We start from the raw sequence: 17,462 nt of genomic DNA on the forward strand, positions 1-17,462 counted from the left end.
TCAGTAAAACGCTCTCGACATAGGCTCAAGGATTATTATTGCTACTTTATGACAGTTTATGTATTTTTTTCCCTTTGTGTGTGTCTGGGGCTAGTGACAACGCAGATTTAAAAGGTTATATACACAGGAATATGGTCGGGGTTGCAGGATGGCTAGATGGTTAGCTGGGTATAGACAGCCCAACTTGTAAAGTGTTCGGAACGCAAATTGCTTTCCTGGGACGACTGCCAAGTGGAACGTTTTGTAGTCAATTTCACAGATAATTGGAATGCCTAGAGGATATGGGGCGTTGAAATATTTACCAAATCATTCGATATTCTCGCTTAACAAATTTTACCTTAGCCGAGAAAACCTTATGTAGTGTTTAATATGTATTTAACATTAAATTTTATTTAAAAAGCACTTATGTCATAGATGTATATTTTGTGATATCATAAAAGTCATGCAACTAAATTTTCCATTATTAGAATAGGTTAACCTGCTCATTGTTACTCTTGTAAAGATTTAAAATCACTAGTTGGATTTGAGAGTTTAGAATCCCCTTACAACCGCAAACTTTAATACACATTTAATTTTATAAAGGGGTTGTTTGCCAGCTTAATGCAGTAACTCAAACAAAATACTCCTTCAGAAACCGAAAGCAATAAACTTCTAGCCGACCCAAAAAACCCAATGACAACAAAGGCATGGCCCGCACAAAAAATTAACCAAACTCTGGGCAAACTTTGCCAACAAGCAGCAATAAATGCAACCAACGTGGCCAAGCTAATTATGCGCTTCCTGCAGGGGTTTGGTAACGAAAACAAGAGGAACAGGCCAAATCTGCTCGGAAAGACAAAAGCTCTAACCTCAAACTTTAACTTCTCCGACTTTTGGCCCAATTATGGCCACGTTTCAATGTCGAGTCATAAAATTTGCATATTTCCCGAGCCAAAGCGATTTCAATGCTTTTTGCCGCTCATTTCGTACGATTTTTTGCTTTTTGTCGTTTGCTGTTTTCTGTTTTTATTTTCGAGGAAAATTTTAAGCTGGCCAAATACGTTGACACCTTCATTTTAATACGGCCAAGGGGCGGGGCTCCGAGGGGTTGGCCAGCAGAAGAAAACTCGCTGCTAATTGCAGTGTCGAGGCTCAAAGCAAATGGCTTAATTACCTTGTATTCCCCGGTTGTTGTTTGACCTTTGGGGACAAAGTTCATTTGCATAATTTGGCTGGGTTTTTAATTTTTCGGCTTAGCATTTCCCTGGCAATTCTGCACGTAACATTTGCATAACCAGAATCTGCACGCGAGGCAATCAGCATAATTCCCCCCACTGCAAACATATTGACCCGAAAATCACTGCACCACCGCCGGAGTGAAAACAAATATCTTTTATCGCAGCTAGAAGTAAAAAAAAAAGAAAAATTTGTAACGAATTTACTACAAGTAAAGTTTTTACGTAGTCGGGCGAGGCGATATTTGCTCATCAAATTAGTTTTCTTGCACACGTTTTCAATTTTCGGCAAATGCTAAAAGTTTCCGGCTCCACTCAATTTTGGCCCAAGTTGGGGGTTATATTTGCCAAATATGCGTGCGTGTGAGATAACGTGCATAGACCGGAAGAAAAAATGGGAACTAGCTGAATAAACTTTCATTAACTTTCAGTTTGCCAGTATTAACAACAGCGTAGCAGCCTCAGTAATTAGTACAATTATCTCAATTTGACTTATTATTTTGCACATAAAATGTTTCAAGTGTAGACACGCATAGCCAAAAGCGTGTCAATTGTGGCAAAGGTTTAAGCATTTGAAATTTGACTGAGCTCGTAAGCACACCTCTGAAAATTTAATTTCGAATTCCGGTAATCCCGAACAGCCCCCACCAATTGAAAGCCAAACAACAATAATGAGAGGAGTGTACAATGGCATGCATAAATCACCTGGCTGGACAATGCCACATGGCAAATGTTGCCAAAAACTCTACTGTGTGCTCATAATTGCCAACTTCCTTTTTGACATTTTACCCCAGACAACCCACACCCACCCACCTGTGTATCCTCCTCGATCGGTGTTGCCAAAAATGTGGGTCAAATGTGCATAATAATTAACAACGTTTACAGCTTTCAAATTCAATTTCACCTCTGTGTTGGTATCAAAAATAGATTTTTCCGTATTTACATTTGTCCAACATTGCGTATACGCCATGGCAGCCATATTTCAAATGGCAAATAAAATGAGCAAATGTTTATTCATTCCGTCGAATAATTCCGAATTGTTTTCTATTGATTTGTATGGACCCAGCTAGAAGAGCAATAATTAATTGTATCGTATTTAAATTCAATCCAATAGGTTTTATTCGTTTTTTCACTGCTGCAATTTGTTCATTTGTGGCATTAATTAGGGGTTTTGTGATAAGCAATTTGCATTGATAGCTTAGCACGTGTAAATACTATTGGCCGATTGGTATATTGGTAATTACTGAATTCAAACGAATGTGCAGCCGATATCGACTTTCATCGGTGCTTTGAACTACGGAGGCCTCATGTGAATTCGCCGGATTAGATAACAAAGATCCAGAGTGCTCGGTTCACCCAGTATCCGGTTGGCTGTGAGCCATTGGCAAACATTTACTTAGCTCTTGCCCCCTGCTAAAATATGCAAAGCCAAACAGAGACGGCAAATTCAACAATGTTTATTTGCGACTCTTGTTGGCACAAATGTTGTCATTGATTATGCATGATCCAAATACGCAAGAGAATATGGAATATACTACGTAGTGGACGGGTTTTTCTTCAAATTTTAACCCAATTTACAACCACTTTATTGGCTCAGCCAAAGGCATATGTATAAATAAATTTTTATAAACAAATATTATCCAATTGACAAAATAACCACAGAAATCTAGGCAAATGTGCTAAGTAAAGATAAATTTATTTGCTCTTCAAATTTTCGAAATTTGTTAATGAAGCATTTTTTTTTTGGCGAGTGTTACAGACGAGCACGAATTCGAGGAAGACAACTTACTTAATATTGACTAACAAAACCACACCTATGATTATTGTAATAATTATCTAAAATTTTTGTAAATTGCTGAATATTTTAAAGAACTACTGAAAACTCCAGAAATTGCTATTAAATTTTACTCATCGTATATTTTCAGAATGCATATTTACGGCTTACCGTAAATAATCTTTGTTTTTTAATGAAGCACTACTCAATCTTGTTTCGTTGTTAGTTTAAACAATTCGCGCATATTACTTTGTATTTTATTTGCATTTTACTCAACAAACGATTGCTGGCAGAAACACAGCTTTTTTTTGTTTCAATATTTAGTAAGGTTTTGGCATTTACAATGCGCGAGAGGTGTAGAAACAAGAGGATTTTCAATTTTTTACGTTGTGCATATATTTTTACAGTTTTCAATATAGTTGAAGTTTTTTATTTTCCGACGATGACATGGAAAGCCCCGTCTGACACACAGAACAGCCATGAACCCACAAAAAGTGTGTGTAGGGTTAACGAATTATTTTTTATTAGAGACCCGGCACATGACTAGGCCTTAACGAGACTTTGGCCAATTATCAGGGGCTTGTTGATGAAACGGATTGTGTGAAAATTTGCCGTGAATAATGGGGAGAATATCTGTCAGAGTTCGTGTTTTTTGTGTATTATATTTTGATAAGAGGTTGCAAATCAAAAGCAAATTCCCACTTCACTCACCTTAAACTCAATGGCTCAACGGGGAATAGTCTGCAAAGAGAACAGGGAAATTGTAAACTTGATTAATATGCAAATGCCAAGAGGGGCCTTTGATTAACTGCTTAACCCAGTTTTGGTTTGTTTTCGTTTGGTTTCGAACGCCCCGCCACCGACTTCCGCCTACAATTGAGCCGGGCTGAAACCGCAAAACCAGTTTAATGCACTTGATGTGACACCGGCTGACAGGCTGAGATTGAGTTTGGGTTTTTTTTAATGTTTTCATTTAGCATTCGGCAGATGTGTGCGCCAACCGGTTGGCATCGTGAATTGCACAACATTTAAAACATTAAGTGCATACCTGGCTAATTTAGATAATATGTATTAATTTCAACCAGTTGTGGGTCACTCTTTAAAGCGGCTTAAGCGCCGATGAGGGGGGTAGGTTCTGAGCTTTTGAGGTTCCGCGGCTCTGAGAGCCACGCAGACTGGGTCACTTGATGATGTTAAGCGGCTTAAACGTTAATTGAATTAGTTTACAAGTAGCGCCCAACGTGGGGCTTGTGTTTGTACTTGTATTTGTATTTGTATTTGTATTTGCCGGCTCTGCTCGATTCATTGGGGCAGAAGAGCAGCCCCTCCAGCCACTTTTCATCAGCACCCCCTTCGCCCGCTTAACCCACTTGTACAATTGCACTTGCACTTGATATACAATTAGATTCTTTGTAGCCGCAAAAGGCAAAAACAACTTCACTTTGCTGCTTATGCAGCTTTTCTCGGCTTTTCTCAGCCACCCAACGCTTGCCGCTCTAATGAACTTTTAATTGTTGGCATCTTGGCGAACTGCTTACATAATTGAACTATCGTGGTCCGCCCGGTTAATTGTTTAATTAAGCCATTAAAACGCCATAAAAATAATAAGAAGGCCTAAGCGAAACTGAGAGAGCTTGAATTACCTCAGTTGGCCGGCGGAATTTCAAATGGCCTTTGACATGCGACACTTGCACCCCGGAGAGTGTCTTGTAATTAAAACTAGTCGGTTATATAACGCTAGTTAGTCAAAAGACAAAAAAAGAAACATTTTTAATGGTATTCTGTGGTTAATCAAATTACAATTTTGCATCAATGAAGGCAAAAGAAATTGAAATTCTAAGCAAGTATTAAAGCTATTTATATCATTTTAGTATAATTTGCTCAGTAATTGATTTTCTTTGGCAGCACTTTCATTACGCAATCACCTAAAAACCCTGCACAACAATTTGCTTAATCCTTAAAATTTCGCCTAAAGGCCTCAATTAACCTTTGTCAACTTTGGCATCATTTCCAGCACCTTTATGATGGAACAAAGTCCATTAAGTCGCCGTACATACATATATACATACTCGTAGGTGAGTATTAGCCCATATTCCGAGTGCTGCTCTGCCACATCTTTCATTCGCGTGACTTGTCAATTTTCTGACAGACAATGGCTGTGGCAAGCAAATGGCATTGATGCGACAGGGCGAAGCACCAAAAGGCAGCTCAGTGCTACCCAACAATTAGATTGGCCGGAGAAAATGCTATCAGTGGTGACAGTGGTGGCAGCAGGGAAAAGGGCGGGGGAAATGAAAATGGCAACAATTGCTGTCACCATGGCGATAAACGATAACAAATTCATTAATTAAAATTTAAGTGCACAACAACAAAGGAAAGATTGCCATGCAAATGGCTTTATCGCTGCTCTGCGCATTCCGGAATTGATTTGCATTGCCAAACAAAAAAAAAAAGTAAAAAGTAAAAAAGTGTGGACTTTAATATGCACAAAAAGAAACAATAACATGTCATGTAAATTACTCACAAATGTTCATCAATAAATTCGCAATGCGCTGAAGGGTTAAAATACCACTGTCAAGAGTTGACTAAAGCACTTGAAAGTTATCCACCAATTATGGCAAATGGTAAATTTTAATAATTTTTCAATTTGTTTTACCGGTAATTTTATGTTGTTTCATTTTTTTCTACCCCTTTTTTTTCATCGAGCAGTTTATCATAATCACTTTATGGGCTGACTTTGTTTTCACTTTAATTAAATTTTATTAACATCAGCAATTTATGACACGTTTTTCTGTTTCAGCAAAGGTAACCACAAAAACGCCAAACCATAAATTGATTACATTCAAAAAATGATTTAGAGAATTAAAAGCAAAAGGAGAACGGAATTTTTACCAGAGTATTTGTGGTAAACAGACTTAAGCTAGCATTTATTTTCTTTGTTTAGTGTCCTTAAGCTTAAAAATAATAAATGCAGGAGAAATTATAAAGCTATTCTCTGTTTGCGTAAGCCGTTTACCCGCAATCTTATCACAAGTATTCTGGGATATACTTTAAGACCTTAAGTTAATCACTTTGTTGTGCCTTTTTTTTATATCTACATTATAATTATAAGCAATATACTAAGAAGAATTATTTCCATATATATATAACTGAGAATACTTCTTCTAGTGAATTTCATCCTATTTGCCCAAGCGAAATAACCCTTTATTGCTTAACTAAACACATAACATGGCAATTATAGCTTTTACCTGTGTAATGGCTCTCACTAACCTCTATTAAAAATTCATTTGCATATCACCCATACGCCCTGTGTGACAATTTCATGCGACTTACGGCCAAATCTGACAAAATAAACCAGACAAAGAACACCATTTGTGCACCCAATCCCAATGGGGAGAAAATGAAATACAAAAAATTTGAACAATAACAACGGATAAACCAATTTAAAAAATACAATCTGCAAACCAAATCTGCACACACAGAGACGACATGACATTTTGGAAGGAGAAACAGACATACAGACAAGAGATGGCTACATTTTAAATACATTCATGCCATATAGTTTTTGTGCATTTTTTGCTCACCAGCGAAATTGCAATGTGTGCCATGGGCACAGATCAGGAACAGGACCCACCCACACCCACATCCACTCCCCCCGCCCAACAATCCTATTTTAATTGTTTAAGTGTCGGCAAAGCCAAAAATAAAAATAGATAAAAAAAGATGGGGAAACTGAAAAAATTAAATAAAAATCAAGTGGAAAGTGTGCAATGCTTTTAATGAATTCAATAAAACTCAGATTGAACTTGCACCAGTTGGCATTCGTGCTTTGTTTTTTTTTTTTTTTATTATTTTTTGGTGGCATGCCACAAGGCCAAATAAATGTTAATGAGGGACAAAAAGAATTTGGCTATATTCGATGCTATTGGGCGAGGAAAAGGGCACTAAAAAGCGGAGAAAATTGAGATGACCGCGGAGGACAAAAGACCCTAAGTGAGACCAAATATATTTACTTCTGCTCGCGTTGGTCTTTTATTCTTTTTGCCGCTTTCTTTGCTTTGTTGCTGAAAACTTTCGCTCTGTGCACAGACTAATTGAACTTTCGTTGAAACGCAAGTCATTAGAAAGCAAAAGCAGAACTGATTTTCCGGCCCGCCGATAAAAGGAAATTGAAACAAATAGTTAGCCGACAAATGGCAGGCTAATTCAAAACTTGACAATTCCGCGAATGGAATGCATTTTAATTAAATGCTCTCATTGTATCGCCTTTTGTGCAGCTAATTGGGTTAAGTGCACTTCGCTTATCGACTTTAAACTTCCTGTGACCAATCAATCAGCAAAATATCTACACATTAATACCCTCGCTCAATGCAGTAGTGTGAATTCCCCCATGTAACTAGATATACTCAGACATTGCACTGCAATTAAATTTGATAGCGAGCGGAAGGAAGGGAGTCTGCAGACTGCCTAGAAATTGAAATCGACGCTCCAATTCAATTGACAACACGATGGCAATTTTATTTTTGGCATAAGCTAAACGAAAATAGAACAAACGAAGCAGGCCAAGCTGTGGAATACATAATACCGTGTTATTTTGTACACAATCGTTAAGATCAATCGAATTCCCAATAAAGAGTAATTGCAACTCTATAAAAATATGAGAATTATAATATTCTTATTTAGAATAGTGGCAACAACTTTTTTCTTCTACCTGAATCAATTATATTATAGATATTAAGATGTTGAGATAGTCACAAGATAAGCCTAAGTCCTAAATACCCTTACTATTCCCGTTATACCCATGCCCTAAGTAGTTCAATCGACTTGAAGGCCCCTATTAATAGCTGCTAAATGAAAAAGAAGAGCAGAGAGGAGAGTGCCAGAGAAACCCCGAAAAATGTCACCTTGCATAGCGCAAATATTTGTGTGTATCTCTTCCTATCGCCCATAGCTCGCAGTACAGCACAATCGCACTATCCAACTACCCCGCCCTAGTACCCGGACTCCCCGCCAGGTGGCTGGCCCAGTAGTCTTTTCGAGGTGTGAAGAGCGAGCAAGAGCGACCGCAAAGGCAAACACAACGCAATCGCTGGCCCGCTCCGCTGCTGTTGTGTGTATATTTAATGGAGCTCAACTAAACCAAAATCCAAAAACGAAAAAAAAATAACAAAAATAAAGGAAAAAAGAGCAGAGTAGGAGCAAAAACACAGGCAAAGGTCAATATTGAAAATTGATAAACAGCAGAAGCGCCAGCAAAATCACCAGTGGCAACGACAACGACAGCGGCTACGGCAAACAAAACAGAAATAAGTAACCTGAGCTCTATCAGCTCCGTTCGGTTCAGTCCTTGGTGGCGGTTTCATAATTAAAAGCAAACAATTGCGTTTTTTATTCTATTCCATCTCACTCTCCCCCATTTCCACTTCATCTATATATTTCCATTGACCACAAAACCGAAAATTCAATTTTCAATTAATTTGTTTTGTAGCAACTTTGTGGCAGTAACAAATACCAAAAAATACTGGGGCAGCCTTATAAATAGGGCGGCTATATTTAAATTGGAACAGACCCAAAACAAAATCAGCTCTAATTCGGTTATTTTTAATAATTTACCAAGAAGGCAGGCACGCAGATAATCAACATAATGAACAGTCAACTCGACTTGGTTTCATGTTAATTAATGCAGTTTCGAAGGCAGCTCATCAAAAACATGTTCTGCAAACTTTCAATTACTTCTGGATGCCCTACGACGATACTCAAAATTAATTGGTGTGGAAAGGGTTTCGCATTGCCATCAACCACTTCCCCAAAACTCAATCACTCCATGAACTTTTCGAGCTTCTTCGCCCGAAATAAAATCAACTATAAACTATATAATGTTCAGTTGGTCATGATTCGAGGCCGTGCGTAAAATTAATTTTACGGCATGTTTTGGGCCAACAACACATGTGGATTATTGGCCAAGAGGCCAGATCCGAATCGGCGTACGAATCCGAATATGAAATGAAATGAAACTCAACTCGAGAGTCGATTCGAGTCGACAAAAGTTTGCAGCTCGCCTTTCGAGTGCTGTTCATGTGTTCAGTTGGCTTGGAGCACCAGTTAAGTGCATTTATTTCACTTTATTTTCAACATTTATCGGCATTCTGCACTTTTGTTGATTTTGTGCAAGCCAAATCCGCAACGGAAGTTGCAGGCAATCAGCATTTTTGTTGCTACTGAAAATTGCAATGAAATATATTTTATAAGAAATTTGTACAGCTTTCGATGGAATTGCAGTAATGCATTTTCAAAATTTAATTTTAAGCTCGGTCGCGTCATGCTCCAGCAAAGCCAAACAAAAACACAATGCAAAACAATCATCTTTTTGCGTATACATTTGTTGTTCCCGACATATCATGCGATATACTTGCCCAGTACATTTCCAATAACAACATATAGCATACTCGTACAGCAACTGCCATATCTGTATGTCAGTGTCGCTAGCCGGACACATTTTTAGCTACTAGCTGCCGTTCTATCTCTCAATAAAATTTTATTGTACCATAGTTTCTGTTGCGTCGGATACATCGTCCGAATTTAAAAAGATCAACATTGAATTGCATTTGTATTTGTCTGAATTTCAGTTCTTGCCTTTGCCCAAGAATTGTTTGTAAATAAAGATTTAATGGCCACAACAGAAATAATTACATCAACGCAAGGGAGAAGTGCTTTGAAAAGCTAAACAAATTATTAGCCAAGTGCACTTCTAACTAAACATTCAAACGGCAAGCGTACAGATAGCATAGAAACAAAATCTATTTTAATTAAATTATATTTCTTGATTAAACATTGTAATGTCCTAGATGTGGTACTTAAAAATATCTCAATTTTATGCTAAGAAGACTAGCAAGTAAATAAAATAGGGTCATTGTATACTTCTTACTTTTATTTTTCTCGGTGCACCTAACGAAATGCATTCATTCAATAGGGAAAGATAATTCGAATCGTATTTTGACTTTGAAATTCAATGCTTTTAATGGGCCAATAAATTTGCTTACCTAAAGGCCTTCAAAACCGAATGTCAGTTCGAAAATGCATCTATTAGCCACACCTGGATGGAAATTCAAAGTGAAAAGCTAAATAAGTATGCACAAGTCAACGAGAAGTGCTTGAAGCTAGACTAAAGTCTAGATATTTGTCAGACATACGTTACTAGTTTTATCTAATGAGACTTCTAGCTTAATTATGTACCCGATAAAGGATTAAGGATCCCTGTCGTGCTGTCCATCTTTATTAATTCAATTTGGGTTAACTTCAATCGAGTATCCGCATTTAAAAATTAGCCAAAAATGAAACATTTTGACAACCACGCAAATTCATTACATTTCAATCAGGTTTCGGGTTAACTGTCAAAGTCAATTAAGTTTCCTGGAAAAACGAGTTTTGAAAAAACCTCTGGCTTTAAATACCCTGAACCTGAATAAAAATGAAAATGGTAATACATATTGAGTGTAAGTAGCGAATACAACAAAAAAACGGATAATGGTGATAAATTTGTGTATTGTAGTATCACCTGAGCCTGACATTTTAACATGGACATGAATAAGGTGAAGTACAAATATCTCATAAGTAAAAGCCAGTTATAGTTGTGTAAATACCTAAGCTAAAAATAATACATTTGCGTTTACCTATTTACTGTCATATATCAAATTTGACATTTTGACACGAAAACGAGCCGGGAATTGTTAACCTACAATTTATGAAAGAAAATGATTTTTTCTAATTTTTTCCTCAGTTGGTTTCTTTGAAGCTTTAAGTTACACCAGTTAGGGTATGCAAAAAGACACCTTTAAACCTTACTCATTAGGCGAAGCCAAGGGGAATTGGCTCCAACCGAAAGTGGCACCCCAAGGTGGCCCCGTGTCTGCCCCTGGTTGCCACACACTCTGAAAAGACTAAACGATGGGAGGGGGGAGGGCGGAGGGTCAGGTGTGGGCGGACGGATGGCAGGGGTTAAAGCTCTAGCCACGCCCACTTAGGGCTGAGCTGCAGCTGCGCTTGTTAAGTGGATATATTTTAAGGCTGGGCTTTGGCTGTGATGCGGTTGGGCTGTTGCTGTTTTAAGTACGGGTATTTCAGAACCGAAAAAATAGCAGGGAAGCAAAACCGAAACCCCAAGCCGAAAAATGGGTAAAAAAAAAAAGAGGCGAGTTATAATAAAGAGACTGTAGGAGCAGCTCAAGCATGGCCAAAACGATGTTGCTGCAATCGGACAGCAAACGCACGTTGGGAGAAAGGTGGAGAGCCACAAAAGTACTGGCTTATTTCTACCATCTAGCCATCCACCTAGACATTCTATAAGATTTAATTACAACCTGCAAAATGGGCGAGAAAAAAACAAAAAAAAAAGACAGTGGAACACAAGAGAGTAGCTAAAGAATCTGGCTGCACAGTTACGCTTTTGTGTTTGCAACCTTTTGACTGCCTAAATGCTGCCCCGTTTCTTGGCCCCCATTTTCGTTGGCATTGTTCTGTTTCTGTTTCAGTTCTGCTGCCGCGTTTGCTTCTGCTCGACTTCTGCACTTCTCTACAAAAAGGTTTGACACAGTTTCTGGGGCCATTTCGCTCTGCTCTTTAAATGCCATTTAAGCCGTGTTTTTTTCTTAGCGCTGTTGCCTTTATTCATCAGTTAAGAAAGCTGCTACTACTTCTACTTCTAGACAAGAACGAAAGCTGTGCCGAAAATTCGGAGTCATGTTCTGGAAAGCGTAACAAAAGCCGCAAGAAAGTATCGGGCGTAAAGACAAACCGTATCTGTGTACCTACATACAAATGTATCTCGTCCAAAGTCAAATTATATCTGACACACGAAAATAACACACTGCAAGCCAAGCCAAACACAACGAGTCGACCCACAGACACATAAAGGCATTTTAATAATGCGTATCGTTTACACTAAGCAAAGTAAGTGCCATAAGTTTTATAACTCATTAACCTTTCCGAGCGGACCAGAACCGAACTTTCCACCCCAGATGTTCTTGTGTTTGTTCGAGTATTTGAGTGTTTGCCCCATCGTGTGGCGTTCTATGTCACTGGCTCGGAGAACACCGACAACAGGCCGACACAAGACCAACAATGGCAGCAGCCAACAAATTCTGGCCAAGTATCTTCAAGATACGTATGTATATACAAGCAAACAAACACACCCAGACATTCTGGAATTCTATCTTCCCGAGCTTCGTTTAATGCGCTTCATTAGCTTAAGCTGCAAACACATCGAACAATGATTTTCACTTTTCCATCAAGCCATCAGGCCTGTTAGAACGATATTTCTGATTAATCATGCACTTAAATGATACGATACTGCGGCCATGTGTACTTTGTATGGCCAGTTAATGAAAGAATCCGGACAATATAAACTGAAATTCCAACGGTCAATGCAGTTTACAATAAGGCGAGAAACGAAATCAGGCCAATGACCGATTAGAAAACTCCCGGTGATATGGCACTTTTTAAGCCCCGTCAGTTCTTGGTTACTACTTAAGCTTAAACTCGATATTAAATAGCTGTGGGAAAAGTGTATGTGATTGTATTAGCTTTAAAACAAACAAATGGAAAATCGAAGTTCATATCAATGTTCGAAGTACTCACTCATTCAACAAATTCTAAGTTTCCATATCAACTTTAAGTAGAATAAGTATTAAGTAGAATGTATATAAGTTTATAGCTTAAAGTTCCTTAACAAACCATCCTGTTTATTTTTTATTTAGTTTTTAGCAGTGTACTCATAACTGGCGGCAATCAAAACAAACATAATTCACCGCTGGAAGTACTCTCTCTCGGCCATATATGATACAACTACTTTAACCTGGCAACAGACCATCCATACCAAATAGCACCTCCAGATCTGGAAACCGAGTGGCATGTGCCGGGCGTGTATGCTTCCTGGTAGTCGAGAACCCCGACCAAACCCGAATCCAAGACGGTGGACAATGCTCTGCATACTAATGCCTAGAACCGGGGAGCAGCTATTCGAAATATTTAACACCGTTTTCGGAAGAATTCACTTTTCGGGGTGTGTGTGCTCTAAGCTCAATCAAATGAGCGCCAAAGTCAAAGCCACAGGGACAAGGCGACAAGTTTAACTTGTTTTCCATCGAATATTTCAGCATAATTAGTGAGGCGAACGAACAAACTAATTATTGAAAAGATACACTCACAGCTCGTCCAACTAAATGGGCCTCGAGGCGATGGATCGCATGGAACCAAGATGCGAAACGAGTTCGTGAATCATTCGGAACACAACGGCAGAGAAGGCTAGTAAATTCCGGACTAAGGTTTATGGACAACAATTGTACCCACAGTACCCCACGAAAATTTCATTGACACAGTTTTTACTTTGTTGTAAGCTTTTTATTTATTTTATCTTGAACTCTAAACGGGCACGTTAAGTTTCGGAAAATAATTGTATTTGGTGTTTTAGCCGTTTTTGTAAAGAAACTGGTTTGATGACGATACCTTTGGGGAAGTCCCTCTTGTTAAGTTCAATAAATAACCAAACGATAAATTTAATCACGAAACCATTTGAATCAAAAATCATTAATAATAGTTAATTTTTTTTAATGGGTTCATTTCAAACGAGTTGTTCTGTTTACAAACAAGTAAAAACTTTTAACGCTCAACTGTCGTATATTTGCAACATTTCCCATTTCCATTCTATCAATTAACTCATTTAAATTCAACGCAAATCTTCGATCGCACGTTTCTATGTGGTTTACATATTATTTGCATTCTTTCATGTTTATTAAAGCTTTTTGTTTTATTCGCTTGCATTCGATACTTTCATTGTTTTTATGCCTCAGACATTTATTTTGATTGCGCTTATGTACGCAGCGGGTTTTTTAAATTTCAAAATTTAATTTCCTGCTGCCGGGTTAAGTCATTTCAAAGTCGATTTTTTACGAGAAGTAATTGTCATTTGCCTTTGTATTCTGTATATATTATTTTGGATTTCGTTTTTTGGCAAGCAAGCTGTTTCAATTTATTATTAATACTGCACAAATACATTTTGTTTAACCAAAAAGCAGCAGGTGAAACAAAACTATATTAAACGAATGTTACATAAAACGTGACATTTGTGAAACTCGCAATTTTATTCCAAACCAATTCGTTATTTTTTATTTTTGGTTACTGCGTGACTTCTGTGCTCGTGATTGTATTTTCTATTATTGTTGTTATTTGTGATTGTTTGTGCGGTTCACGTTTTGTCCCACGCGACGTATTTTCCATACCATTTTAGCACGAAAAAAAGTAAGATCGCTAGGAGGTTATATTATAAAATCAATTTAATATTTTACATTCATCACATTGATACTTTGTATTCTAAATGGGTTTTTCTCAGTTTTTAATAAATATTTTTACTTGTTACTGTGCGGGTAAAGTCAGCCAAGTCAGCGAATAAAAGTTGTTTCTAAGTATTGTGGTTATGATTCCTTACTTAAGCTGTGTTATCAATAACTGATAACACAAATATCAAACAAAGCCCCAAGCTCGCTATAAATGTAATATTATATGTAACTCAAACAAAGCAACAAGTGAGCTTTTCAAAGGATATCTTCTAAACGCACTAGCGCCATCTGGGCAAAGCTCCTGGAATGAACAAATTTAACATAAGCAACTTTCTATACCACTGATAGAAAGTTCAGATGCTATAAAAATCCCATTAGGCGCACACGAATAAATATAATAAATATTTATCATTTTTTTACAGATAACTCATGAACAAATATGAGCAAGTCTCTTATAAAAAACGTCATTACACACTTTTTACGGCTTTCATAGATTTGGCTCTTTACCGCAAAAGTTTCGCTCACTCCCTTAAATTTAAATATTTCATTTTATTTGCCTTTTATTGTATAATAACCTGGTAGTGAATAGTGCAATAAAAAAATAACAACTAGTCAAACAGAACAGAACTGAAAAAAAGGGGGAAAAAAAGTGTGGCCGAAAAAATATGGTAATAAACCGGTCTACGGGTGGGTCAAACTAACTGTAAATCGGTCTTCAAATGACGACGTTTAATAAATATTAAATAATTGGCATGATGCATGCGTCAATATCAGCATGTGAATGAGTTTGTGTTTTTATATATATTATATGGCGTGCCGTTAACAATGCCGTTGCTTCCCCTTTCATTTACAAAATTTCCAGCCATTACATAAATCGCGGCCAACAACTCATCAAATTGAATGCAATTAAATGCTGGCCAAAAGCATTAACTATGATTGATCAAATGATATATATGTACATATGTATATATATATATCTTTTGACGGATGTATGACAGATGCCCACCGATGGTACGATAAAAACCTTTCGTGTTTCAGTGTTATTTATGAACTTCAAATAGATAATGAGTTGGCCAAAACGTTTACAGAGGATATATCGTTCGAATGTTTATGGTATCCTACAAATATATAATTATACTCGGCAGGAAGTGAAAAAGTGCAGCACGAACTATTTAAATATGACTTTTATTGAAGAGATGTGTAATGCAATTCTCAATTTGGCACCGCATTTCATGAATGGTTTGCCATTATTTAAACCTCATTACCATATGATTTTAAAATTAAATTTGTAAGTTCCGCATGCTTTTATCGTTTAAGGTATTTTCATTTTCCTGTGTTGACTTTTGTAACCTTATATCATGAGTCGAATCAAACGGCGTGACAAGCCCAGATTTCCCACACGACTACGGACGCTGCACTCACTAAATATAGAAAATTATAATTTGGTTCCCTTTTGGTTTTTTTGGTGGCATATTAAAAAACCATTAGGCGAGAAAACAAAAGCAATCCGCAATGACAAACAAAAAGTACAAGCATTGCGAACTCTCAACGGGTCGAATTGAAATCGAAATCTGAAATCCAAAACAATGCGGCAGTTTCACGCGATATTTATGGGCAAACTGTCTTCTTGTGTGAGGTACGAGTTTTGAGCACTCGAGCGACTGTTGTTTGTGTTTGCTATCGGAGTTTTGGTCTCCAGGCTGCCTCCGGCATTGGGCATTATTGGACCGGAGTTATGGAGCCAGTGTGTGTAAACAGAAGCCTACGAACTGGTCGAAATCGTGCTGATTAATGTTCCTCCGCTGGCGGCGTCGACGGAGAAAATTGCAAAACAGCAAATGGCATAGGTCAGTTACACTAATTGAAATAGAATGTTGTCGGTCAGTGGTTTTTCGTGGGTGCTGCTGTGCTCTATATAGTACCAGATCCAACCAGCGTGGGCAATCATGAATGGCCAGTGCCAGTTGGGCATAAGTGATAATCATTTAGAAAGCATCTCGGACTCAACTCTCACACACACTTCCTTTCACTTAAGAACATCGAGCAGCAGCCGTTTACAATGATCGAAGTGAAAGCAAGGAGAAAAGTGTAATCTTAAAGAAAGGAAAACCCACGCATAGGAGAAGAAAATCAGTTGTCATCTTGATAATTTCATATCATGAAAATTCATTAAAAATAATTGTTGCTTATCTCTTAAGTTTAAATTAAGCGTTGATTTATTAATTGAACGCGTAAATAGCAAACCCACGACCTCAATTTTTTTTCCCACTGTTGCAAATGATTTGTTTAGCCCCAAAATGATAGAATGCTCATCTCATGAGAAGATGGTTTTCGTGGTTTCTTTTTGGTCCTATCAATCGGAGATCTTTTTATAGCTACAAGCTAACATTAACAATTTGCATAAATTCTTACCGCAAAAGAAACTTTCTAAAGAAGTGAAGAACCTCATCAGAATATGACATCAACAGGTGGTCAAAGACATGAGGGGAAATGTATCTGACGAATGAACTAAAGAGCTTTAGGATACGGAAAAGCTATGGAGTAGAGCTTTGTGCCTTTGGCGCCTGCGGGAGTTTAATGAAAGTCAAAGTACAGCTGATGACAGCTGAGCGAAATCACGTGGTGGAGCTTTTGGGAGAGCAACTAGGGGGAGAGCCGCAAAGTGAGAACTGCTGCACAAGAGAGCGCCGAAGGATACGCATGTCCTGGAAACGTCAAAACAAGCAAAAGCTGATTATAATACGGCTTGGGTGTGGGTTTGTTATTGAGGCCCGATTCCTTCACTTTTGGCCTGATTAGACGACTGTCTGCCACTCCCCTTTTGGCCCCTTTTCACCCCGCCCACTTCCCATTGCACTCTTCGGAGACTTCAACTTTGATTGACACGATGAAGTAGCAAATGCACCACTTGAGACAATCAGCGGGGCGTGGATCTGGGCGACAGCACATCCCATGCCTGAGACTCTGGCAAACAATCGGCGACCGGGAGTCAAACTAATGAGGCGCCAGGAAGCCAGGCCAGCGAAAACAAAAACACCAACAAACCGCTCGAGCGGAGAAAGCAGCGTTTCCCAAGGATACAGTGTGGCCTCGGGGGGAGTGTACAAAGCAACAAAAATGCAGTAGGAAATTGACATTTTTTTA

General features: G+C 38.1%; 1 long non-coding RNA gene across 1 annotated transcript in view; it reads right to left on the reverse strand.

The window, feature by feature from the left end:
* LOC120285080 overlaps nt 1-17,462 on the reverse strand; it is a 37,132-nt gene that overhangs the window by 17,453 nt on the left and 2,217 nt on the right. The window contains exon 3 of the long non-coding RNA XR_006541837.1: nt 3,700-3,729. This is a non-coding gene — a long non-coding RNA (uncharacterized LOC120285080). The remainder of the gene's footprint in view (nt 1-3,699; nt 3,730-17,462) is intronic.

This window comes from Drosophila simulans, chromosome 3R (assembly GCF_016746395.2).
Source record: "Drosophila simulans strain w501 chromosome 3R, Prin_Dsim_3.1, whole genome shotgun sequence".
Lineage (NCBI taxonomy): Eukaryota > Metazoa > Arthropoda > Insecta > Diptera > Drosophilidae > Drosophila > Drosophila simulans.